Raw genomic sequence first — 11,234 nt, forward strand, 5'->3', positions numbered from 1 at the left:
GCTTTCATGTTTGTATGCATCTAAAAATGTTAGGGTTGGCAGGTTTGAGTGACCGTACCTAAAAAGTTAGTGGTTGTTGATATTGATTTTCAGTGACAGCTCAATTGGAAAGTTAAAAAAAATGCAATACTTGGAGAAACATAGCCCATATAATTAACAACCATAAACAAATAAAACATTTGCTTACATGGGTGTGGTTGACACTTATTCTATTTTCTGTTTAAATTGCAATATCTTGAAAAATATTTGTGCTTTGTTTGGGAGCCATTGCGGTTGAAGGGAAAGTTTTATAGGACGACTATTAGGCCCGCTTTACTATATGGCACGGAATGTTGGGCTGCCAAAAGACATCATATTCAAAAAATGAGTGTAACTGAGATGTGTATGTTGAGATGGATGTGTGAAAATACAAGACGAAGGCCTAATGATGCTCCAGTTAGAAGGATGGAGAAATGGGAAAATATATTAATTAAAAGAGGTCGGGGTAGGCCTAGGAAGACATGGATGGAGGTGATAGGAAAGGATATGAATGCTGTGAACCTCACCGAGGACATGGCATTGGATAGAAATGAATGGAGGAGAAGGATTCATGTGGAAGACCCAGAATGATTTTCTTTGTTGGTTCATATCGTCGACCCTAATTGTTTTGGGATGAAGGCGTAGTTGTTGTTGTTGTTTGTTGTTTGGGAGCCGGAGATGGAAAGGAGATGAGAGGGGTGATGGGAGTGGCGATAAAAATAAAAGATGAGGTTGGAGTTGAAATTGGCTTATATATGTCCACCCCATCTTCACTTTCAACACCATTATCATTTTTTTTAAACGCCAGCTGGGTTTAGGCAGACCCCCACCAGTTATTATTCAATCTTATCCACTGGGGTTTGAACCTGCAATGTCCCAACCACAAAGAGACCCTGCACTGACAGCTCCTACCAATACCAACCACACTGAGCCCCTGTTGGTATAACACCATTATCATCTCCCAAAACAGGCTCTCTAAATATTCATGGTGGTAGGTGGTACTAATTACGTACACCCTCATTAAATACTCGTTGATGCGACTCGTTGGCCGTTAAGGTGGAGCATGCTAAACCGTTCAGGTGTTAATGCCCATGTGATTCTTTGCTTTGTCCTTTAGGGTACAAATGTAAATGTTTAAAGCTTTATAATATATTTCTTTCTTGGATAACACAAGCCGACCTTAGCTCAGTTGGTAGAGCGGAGGACTGTAGTTGGTTGACTGTCATCCTTAGGTCGCTGGTTCGAATCCGGCAGGTCGGATATGCTCATTTTTTTACTATTTACCCTTTGACGAGCTTCCTGACCATTTTTTTTTTAATTCAATAAAAGCTGTTCTGTTGTACTTTTGTTTTTTTAAATAAAAATGAAAGATCAACAACGTATCTGGTTCGAATCAGCTTTACAACAGGTAGGAGTGGTCACTGGCTGAGCTTTTGACGCTGGTTCGAATCCGGCAAGGCGGATATATTTACTTTTACTATTTACTATTTGTCTTGGTGATTGCTTAAGTCCATATAAGGATTTATTCAACTTATATATTTTATTCTCTTGACCTTCAATTTCAAAACTTTTTTATTGTTGCATAAAAATAATTTCATTTAATTCATCATTTAAGAAGGTCGTTATCATATCCATTTGGTATAGGTTAAGATCAAAATAAGATATCAATGCCAAAATAATATGAATAGAGACCAATTTAGCTACAAGAAAGTAAGTTTCTTCATAATCAATCTCTTCTCATTAAGAATAACCTTTTGCTACTAATATTGCATTGAACTTATCAATAGTTTCATCTACCTTGAGTTTTTTTCTTGAGAACACACTTACTACCAATTGTCATATATCCTTTAGGCAACATAGTTAGTTCTCAAACTTCATTCTTTTTTATGGCGTTCAACTCATCTTTTATTGCTTTCATCTAATAATTAGATTCATTAGAAGCAACTGCATCTTCAAAACTCAAGTTATCAAGAGTTTCAACAAAGTCTATGAAATAACATAATTTCTCTCTAAAAAATATATAATAATCATTTAAATAAGAGGAAAGAATTCTTATTTTTTTTTATCTAGTTACTAGTTGTGAAGGTTGTTCATCATTTACAAATGGATCATTATGCTCTAAATCCTGAGTAGGTATCTTACAATTCTTTATGATATCCAGAAAGACACCATCATCTTTATGATCAAAACCACTTTCTTTGGTTTTTAGAAACTCCACTTTCCTACTTTCTATAAATCCTTTCTCAGAATTATATATGCAATATCTTTTTTATCTCTTTGGGTACCCCACGAAGATGCACTTGATAGTCTTGTTATCTAATTTGTCTTTATCTGACTAGGAATCAACACATGCATATGAGACCCCTACTTTCGCAGATGAATCAAGTTCGGTTTTATGTCAGTCTATAACTCATGAGGTGTATCAAGTTCGCAGATGAATCAAGCTCTACAACCTTAGAAGAAACCTTATTTAGAATATACATGCTAGTGTTTATTGTTTCTTTCTAGAATTTCTTAGAAAGATTTGTATGTACCATTATAGATCTTATCATACCCATTAAGGTTTTATTCTTTCTTTCTGCTACATCATTCTGATGAAGTGTATAAGGTATAGTTGTACGAAGAGTTATGTTATTATCACTATAGAAGGTCTTAAACATATTAGAGTTATATTCACTTGCTCAATCAAATCTAATAACTTAGATTTTTCATCTTAATAATCCTTAAACTTCATATTTATATGTTTTAAACTTTTCAAGAGCTTCAGATTTTCTCGAGATTAGGTAGATGTATCCATACCTCGATTAGTCATCTATAAATATAATAAAATATGATTTATTTTCATGTTTTTTTACTGTTAAACGTCCACATATATCTGTGTGTACTAAAACTAATAAGTCACACGTCCTGCTACCCTTAGGAAATGGTTGTATAGTCATTTTATCTCATATGCATGGTTCATATTTTTTAAATTCTACATTTTTAAGAGACGATAACAATTTTATGTAAATTATTTTTTCCATTTTGTTAACATTCACATGTCCTAACATTAAGTGATATAAATATGGATTCACATTAAGTGCTTAATCAACATAATTAGAAATATTCATTGCATTACTTTTTGAAAGAATTACATTTAAACAAAAGAGGTCATGGTCAACATCATAGCGACCCTTGAGCTTTACTTTTTCATCTTTTTCAATAGTGATATTGTGACTTTGAAAATTGATTTTGAAGCCTTTCTTGAAAAAATTCATTATTGTTAAAAGATTTCTTCTCATGAAAGGTACATAAAGTACATTTGTTAGCAGTAGACTGGTCCCTTCCAAATGAAGCCTATAAGACCCTATTCTGACCACATCACTGTAGGTGTTATTTTTCATATACACCTTATAGTCTTCTGGCTTTAGTTTCTTCATTTTCACAAGTCATTCCTTTGTCTTTGTCATATGTTTCGTCATACCTGAGTCAATCCACCATCTTAGGAGATCGCCATCTATAATCAGTGACTCAAATACAATATAGACTATTTCATGCTCTTTAGTTACTTATTTTCTTGGACTTTCTTTCTTGTACTTGTTTGAGCAATCCTTCTTGAAATGCCAATTTTTCTATAAAAAAAGCATGCACCCTTAGTTGCAGTCTTAGGATTCTCAGTTTATACTAGAAGCCCTCTATTGTACTTATTCTTAAATTTCTTGAAGAATGGGTCATTAGGCTTGAACCTTTGAAAAGTTGCTAGGAAGGATTCTTGGGTGTTCATGATTTCTCTCTTCTTGTCTTTGGTCATGTGCTCTTGCTCAAGAGCCAGTTACATAGGAAATTCAGTTAGTGAGAGACTTTTTTTGTTCAATCTCATGGCAATTGACATAATTTTTCATGATGAATGAAGGATGTTCAATATGGTAAAAATTTGCATTATCTCAAGAATATCATTTTCAGCTATGGCTAAGTCTTTAGCCATTACCAGCATGTGATTTGCATGATCGACTACATTATCTTATTACTTTATTTTGTATTAGTTGTATTATTTTAGGAGAAGATGGATGTGAGTTTTTGAAGTCATATTGTACTTCTTTTTAACAACCTTCATCATTTCCTTAGCGATGTTATAGTCTTCGAATACCCGAATTAGGTCATCGCTCGTGTAAGTTGATCATCCTCTACGAACTTATTGCATGTTTTTTTTTCTTCTTCACTAAATTTATCATTTATTGAAGGTTTTACATTTGTTAACACATGTAGAGTCTTTTCATAGGTTAATAAATACTGCATCTTCCTACATATTCCAAAATTCATCCCATTGAGTTTTTCAATTTTGAATAACTCAACCATAAATATTCGGTTTGTCATTTGCCTAATTATAAATAAATATTAGGTTTAATAAAAACTATTCTAACTAATATTTATAAATGTAACTAGTTTTAATCCTTCTAAATTAGTTTAACATGCAACAAGATCTTTAAATGTATAAAAAATATACAAAAATGCTATTTTTTTAAGCACTGTTGACAAAAATAAGTACTAGGTGGTTTTCAAAAACTCAAGACCACCTTTCTACAATTTTAAAATACAAAAGTAGAGGTTCTGCGTAAACAGAAACACAAAAATCTGTTTATGCAACTTTAAACAACCTTTCTATAATTTTAAAAAAAATCAGTAGCATTGTTTTGTAATATTCAACAAAACAAAACCCTCTTTGAAACTTCTTGAAGTTATCAAAAAAACAAGATCACTTTTTTTTTAATTATCAGAAAAGTCAGAATATTGTTTCTGAAAACTAATAAATAGAAACTCTGTTTATCAGTTTTCCTATAGGAAAGGTCATATTGTACTTTGCTTCTCTATAAACCCGTAGAACTCTGTTTCTCTTGCCCAATTATTTCCTTTTATATGAATTCACATGTGTAGAGCTCTTATATAGACACAACTCATGAAGTTCATACATGTAACTGTATAATATATGTAAATTAATTATCTTATTAATTTAGTTTAACTTGTTTTATAATTAACTGTTATATGTATGAACATCCGTTTGAAAGAAAGTGACTGTTGGGGGTGGCCTCTCAACGGTCCTCTTTATGGCCATAACCTTAGATTTATTATTTCTGGTTTCACATGCACGTAAAAGACCTTCTCTGTTTTCATTTATAAAAATGTTTTCCAATTTTTATTTACCTTTCTAGCAAACTTTGTTAGACATGAATAAGAAATCAGGAAGGAAAAAAGAAAAAAGACCATTGAAGTTATAGAATAAGACATTGAGAGGTGATACGAAGGAATCTAAACTGATCAACTGCTTGTAAAGGGGAATTGAGATATATGACAAACCATGCAACCATATTGAACATGATGATGGTGACATCATGATACATTTCATCCAACCTAAAAGCTTTGAACGAGAATGATACGATGGCATGAGAGCCACTAGTTACATGTGATGGGTCGATGATGACGTCGTCGATATTACAAAATCAGATTGTACAGATTTATGGTGATTCCATATGAGTGGCCATGTTCATGCTACTAGTCTATGTCAGTGATTTTGTCCCCATCACCTATGCTTGCCTTGTTGAGGAAAATCATGGGGGCATGTAGGTGAGGAGGTGCGGATTGAAGAATCACCACTAGATGGGATCAGGTCTAAGTGTTCTCAGGCTGTAATAAGTTAGAGTTTCTGTGATTTCAGGTGGCAACCGGTGATTTTTGATATTCCGGCAACCGGTGATTTCCGATATTTCGGTTTGAAATTGCGGCAACCCGTGAAATCATTCTGATTCTAAATCCCATGGAGTTGAGGCAGGGCCGTACCTGTGTTTTATGGGGCCTGAGGTGGAGGAAAAAAATGGGTCCCCTATTAATAGCAGGAGTTCTGGGGCAGGGCTTCAAAATTTTTTGAGTACCTATTAAAAATGGGCTCCCTAAAAATAGGCCTCCTATTAATAGTAAGAGTTTGGGGGTAGCGCTTCGGAATTTTTTGAGCTCCTATTAATAGTAGGAGTTTGAGGGCAGCGCCTCCAATTTAGGGCCCCTAAATTTTTTTTTGCTGTTTTTGGTCCTCATTAAAAATAGAATTCTTATTAAAAATGAGCCCCTAATTTTTTTATTTTTGGCCCAGGAGCCCTGAGGCCCAAGTCTCATTGGCCTCTTGACAGGTCAGGCTCTGAGTTGAGGCACCCGAACTTGCCTGAATTTTTTGGCAGAGAAAGCTTGGGGTAAGGCAGACCCCTACCAGTTATACAACTGTACCTTAGGAAGGATTGGGTATAACTGACCTCTTTTGCATTTTTTCACATGAAAATCAATATATTTAACTCGATTCCAATGGGTCCGGTGTGGCAGAGTCTCATATCATAACTGAGTTTGAAACACTTGGGTTGAGATCCGAATCAGCACCACATCCTGATCTAAACCACTCTTCAAAATGGGACGTAGTATCGGGTTAACCATGCTCCGACTGAGGGTGCATTGAGTAAAGCTAAGAGATAGGCCGAATCAAATTTGAGTGATGGATCCATTAGATGTGGGATTCGATCAAGGGCGAAACTGGGACATATAAAAGTATTGAAAAAGCAAGGTCAGAGACGTTGCAATCTGACACCGGATAAGGGTCGTCCTGCATATAATGATGGGGACCAGAGAGATAGAGAGAGACGTATGTCAATGGGCTGGTTTAAAAGTTGGAATCCAGTTCATTTAGTTGGACCCGGTATGTTCATCCAACCCGATAGAATTGATGGTCCACGAAACAGATACATGACCTGAGCCCACGTCCAACCCGGCCATGTCAGCAATGGTTTCACATGGGACTTGAGAAGACCCAGGTCAAGAACCGAGTGCGACAAAAAGTTTGGGTCCAAACCCGGTTAAACGACTGTGATCTGACCCTCTTGCTGCACATAGGTAGGGATGGCAATGGACCAGGGCGGGGGCGGGGGATAGGGTCTTCACCCCCGCCCCGTCTCAAGATTAGAACCTCCATCCCCGCACGGGGATGGATTTTAACCTCCACCCCCACCTTCATCCCCGTTTCATGTCCTCCATCCCCGGTTCAAGCGGGGATGAGGCAGGGTGGGGCCCCGTTTCCCCGTAATCTATTGCCATCCTTTAGAAGGACTGGGGATGGGGTGGGGGAAATTGTAAGTCCATCCCCGAACGGGGATGGATTTTAACCTTCGTCCCCGCCTCCATTCCCGTTTCATACCCTTCATCCCCGGTCCAAACGTGGCGGGTCGGGTCGGGGCGGGGCGGGTCGGGCAGAGAGAGAGAGAGGGTTGACCCCTGAATAAAGCAAATGGTCGGCAGCCTGTCTCCTTAGTGTTTTGCATCGTAAGGCTGTGATTGGCCAGCTCGGCATCACGCTCATTCTCTTTCTATCACATTCTTTTTCTCGACCTTATCCTTTTTCCATTCTCCCAATAAACTTTATTTTTCAGTAAAAAACAAACAAATAATAAATCCGCATCATTTTTTATATATTCTTTTGTGATAATAATCTAATACCAAATCATGTGATATAATTAACCCTAAGAATACAGGCAAGAACACAATTATTTTAAATATTTTTTTTTAATATTATCACGCCATCTTTCTCCATGGAAGCACGAGGCACCACATGATTAGCCATAAATAAACAGCTAATATAAATATAATATGTACATAATAAATATAATATGGAAGGATTCAGTTTTAAAACTCACGCTAAGCATCCGACTGTCCATCATGGGTTTAACAGGATTTGACCCATTGACAAAAATGCCAAAGTCTTTGACCAACTTTATGTATCGAATCTAGAGAAAGAAAGTATTAAAAGTTTTTTTTTCCTTTTTTTTTTTGCATTAAATTATTTTTAAAGATTTCACTTTATTCGATCCGTTTTGGCTCTTGTGCCATTATTAAATTTGGAGTTGCCCGCTGACCGTGAAATGTTTGAGGAGGTATCGTGTTCGAACCAATGTTCTGACCTCCTCAAACATTGCACGGTCAGAACTATACATTGGTTCGAACACGAGACCTCCTCAAACACAGAACATAATTATAAGGTCACCAATGAGAGGGTGGTGTATGTTCGCCCCGATGATTCACTGAATCCCACGTCTGTGTTCGGGGCTTTGAATGAGCACCACGTATACAAGCACATGGGGCTCGTATTCCCGTGTATGTTGACATAACTTTGCATCGGACTCTGGTGTTGTTGCAAAGACTTAAGTACCCTTTATTGCTATTCTTCTCATAAAGTGATGGTTTGAGAAAATGACAAAAATGCCTTTCATTCAAAAAAGAAAAAACAAATAGTTCAAAAAAAGGACAAACATGTCCTCCATCCAGAAAGTCGAGGATGATGTTGACTCTTCAAAGTCTTCTTCTTTTTCTGTTCAAAAAAAGGACAAACATGTTTTCTTCTTCTTTCTCCGTAAAACACTGTAAAACCCTTTCTCTCTCTAGAGAAGAAATCAAGGGAAACAAAGAGTTCTTCCTGGAGAAGGCCATGAACATCAACCCTCTCACTCTCTCTCCCTTCTCTCTCTACTTCTGTGCACATCCAACAGACGATCCTACATTGTTGCATCGTCATCTTCTTCTTCTTCCTTCTTCGTAAAACACTGTAAAACCCTCTCTCTCTGTAGAGAAGAAATCAAGAGAGGTAAAGGGTTCCTCCTGGAGAAGGCCATGAACACCAACCCTCTCACTCTCTCTCCCTTCTCTCTCTACTTATGTGCCTGATTTAGAGTTTTTGCCCTTACAGGAGGGGGGTCCGGGGGCTCCCCCCGGCGCAGATCCCGCTGCGCGGTCAGCGGGCGAGGGTCCAGGGGGGGTCGCCCCTGGCGGGGGGCTCGGGGGGCAGCGCCCTCCGGACCAAAATTTTTTGGGGCCTTCCAACAATGATTTGTAGTATTATCGGGCTTTCCTACAACAATTTGTAGTATTTGTAGTGTCTTCCGTAAATCGCAAAACGCTATAGCGATTTGTAGTGTCTTTCGCAAATCGCTATAGCGATTCACAAATCACTATAGCGATTTGTAGTGTCTTCCGCAAATTAGGACCAACTTGTCAGAGTCATATCTTCCTAACCGGAGGTCATATTCCAAATCCGCGATTTGTAGTGTCTTCCGCAAATCGCTATAGCGATTTGTAGTGTCTTCCGCAAATTAGGACCAACTTGTCAGAGTCATATCTCTCTAACCGGAGGTCATATTCCAAATTCGTAAAAAGTGGTGTATTCGTTATTAAGTCTAGTTTATTTCTGTAAATTTTCAGCAATTTCTATTGTCATTTCATTCCTCATTTTAACTTCAACGATACATTACAACCACAATCATCAAAAGAAAGATTGCCCAAGCTAAGAGTCACCGTTCTCGCCCTCCTCCTCGACAGCAACCCAGTCGGTGCAGTCGCGCTGAGGATGGCCAGCAGAAGCTCCACCACGTCGTCGTCTTCTCCCTAGCGAGGAGGTCTCAGCGGAGCCATCGTTTCGGTGACGAGTGTTCATCTCGTTCCGGTGACGGGTGTTCTACGAAATGTAAATCCCCCCTTCTGTAAGGGCAAAAGGCCATGAACACGCTGGGAGGAGCCCTCAGACCCTCCTTCTGTAAGGGTAAAAGCTCTGAATCAGACTCCATAACTCTTCAAGTTGAATGATGCTACCCACACTGAGAGGAGCTCTCAGACCCCCCTTTCTGTAAGGGTAAAAACTCTAAATCAGACTCCACAACTCTTCAAGTTGAATGATGCTACCCACGCTGGGAGGAGCCCCCAGACCCTCCTCCTGTAAGGGTAAAAACTTTGAATCAGGCTCCACAACAGTAAATGTGCAGGTCAGTCGGTGCTTGATGGAGCAATGTATGATCTTCTAATGGATGTGCACAGAAGCAGAAATAGAAGGGAGAGAGAGAGAGAGAGTGAGAGTTGAATGATGCTACCCACGCTGGGATGAGCCCCCAAACCCTCCTCCTGTAAGGGTAAAAACTTTGAATCAGACTCCACAACAGTCAATGTGCAGGTCAGTCGGTGCTTGTTTATGGCCTCCTCCAGGGAAGATTTCTTTCTCGGATAATCCTGCAGTGCAGAGACTGGGTCTTAAATAATCATCTTCGGGGCACTTAAGTCTTTACAACCACTCCTTTTCAAGAACCGTCATTTTTTTTGCACCAATGGAGGAGAGGGTACTTAAGTCTTTGCAATCGCATCAAACTCCAACGCTAATTAATGCTGACAAACATGGGGATACGAGATGCACATGCTTACATACGTGGTGCTCTTTGGGACCCCCGATCATGAGATGTAGCTAACTGCCCTGTTCGGGGGGGGAACATATAACCTGCTTCGGTCACCAATGTATAGTTCTGACCGTGCAATGTTTGAGGAGGTCAGAACATAATTATAAGGTCATAATTTTTCTAAAAGGTCAGAACTGTCGTGAGTCAATACCTTTTAGAATAATTATGACCTTATAAAAGTTCTGACCTCATAAAATAAAGGTAATTTTCATAGTGGTACATAAATTTTTGGCATAATTCAAAATACACAGAAATTGTGAATTTGTTTTTTAAAGAGCACCATGGATTTGTTGACGTACAAGAGTCCTTAATTCTACATTTGGTTACCATTATGATCAATATTATAGGAAATCATTGTAGACCATTTTGGACTACGAGAAGTGAAATTAGCAGTGGACATTGGGCCGACCTGGCAAAATTAGTGCTTGACCCGCCCCACTCATAACTGTAAAACCCAGACAAAAAAAAGGCAGACCCGGGTCGGGTCTGCCAGCCCTGCCCATCGAAAGGGCTTCCAGGGGCTGCACATGGGCGACATACAGGGCGTCGCCCACCCCTTGTGTCGTTATAAAAAGGAGAGGGAGGGAGAGGCATTTGAATCCTCTCCCCCGACCCCTGACTCCCTCTCTCTCTCACCTCTCTGAATCTCTCCCTCGCTCTCCTCTCCAGCGAACCCTGTCGGCGACGTCTCTCTCTTTGACAGCCCCAGGTAAGCCCTTCCTTTTCTCCTGTCTTCTTCCCTCCTCTTCCTCTACGTTCGTCGGAAGACCGGCAGGTGGCTGATGGCCCCTGCCGTGCCTTCCCCTTCTTCTTCTTCTTCTACCATCTCCTCTCTTCCCCCCCTTTTTTTTCTTTCTTTGTGTTCGCCGGAAGACCCGCAGGTGGCCGACGGCCCCTGCCGTGCCTTCCTCTTCTTTTTTTTTCGTCAGGCAAGGGGGT

The 11,234-nt window shown here is 39.1% G+C and overlaps 1 non-coding gene across 1 annotated transcript; it reads left to right on the forward strand.

The window, feature by feature from the left end:
• The first annotated feature begins 1,192 nt into the window (after window positions 1-1,192).
• Window positions 1,193-1,278, forward strand: TRNAY-GUA (transfer RNA tyrosine (anticodon GUA)). The gene is given in 2 exon segments: window positions 1,193-1,229; window positions 1,243-1,278. It is a non-coding gene; the product is annotated as a tRNA-Tyr (tRNA).
• The last annotated feature ends 9,956 nt before the right edge of the window (window positions 1,279-11,234 follow it).

This window comes from Nuphar pumila, chromosome 1 (genome assembly GCF_984573655.1).
Source record: "Nuphar pumila chromosome 1, dmNupPumi1.hap1.1, whole genome shotgun sequence".
Taxonomy (NCBI): Eukaryota; Viridiplantae; Streptophyta; class Magnoliopsida; order Nymphaeales; family Nymphaeaceae; genus Nuphar; species Nuphar pumila.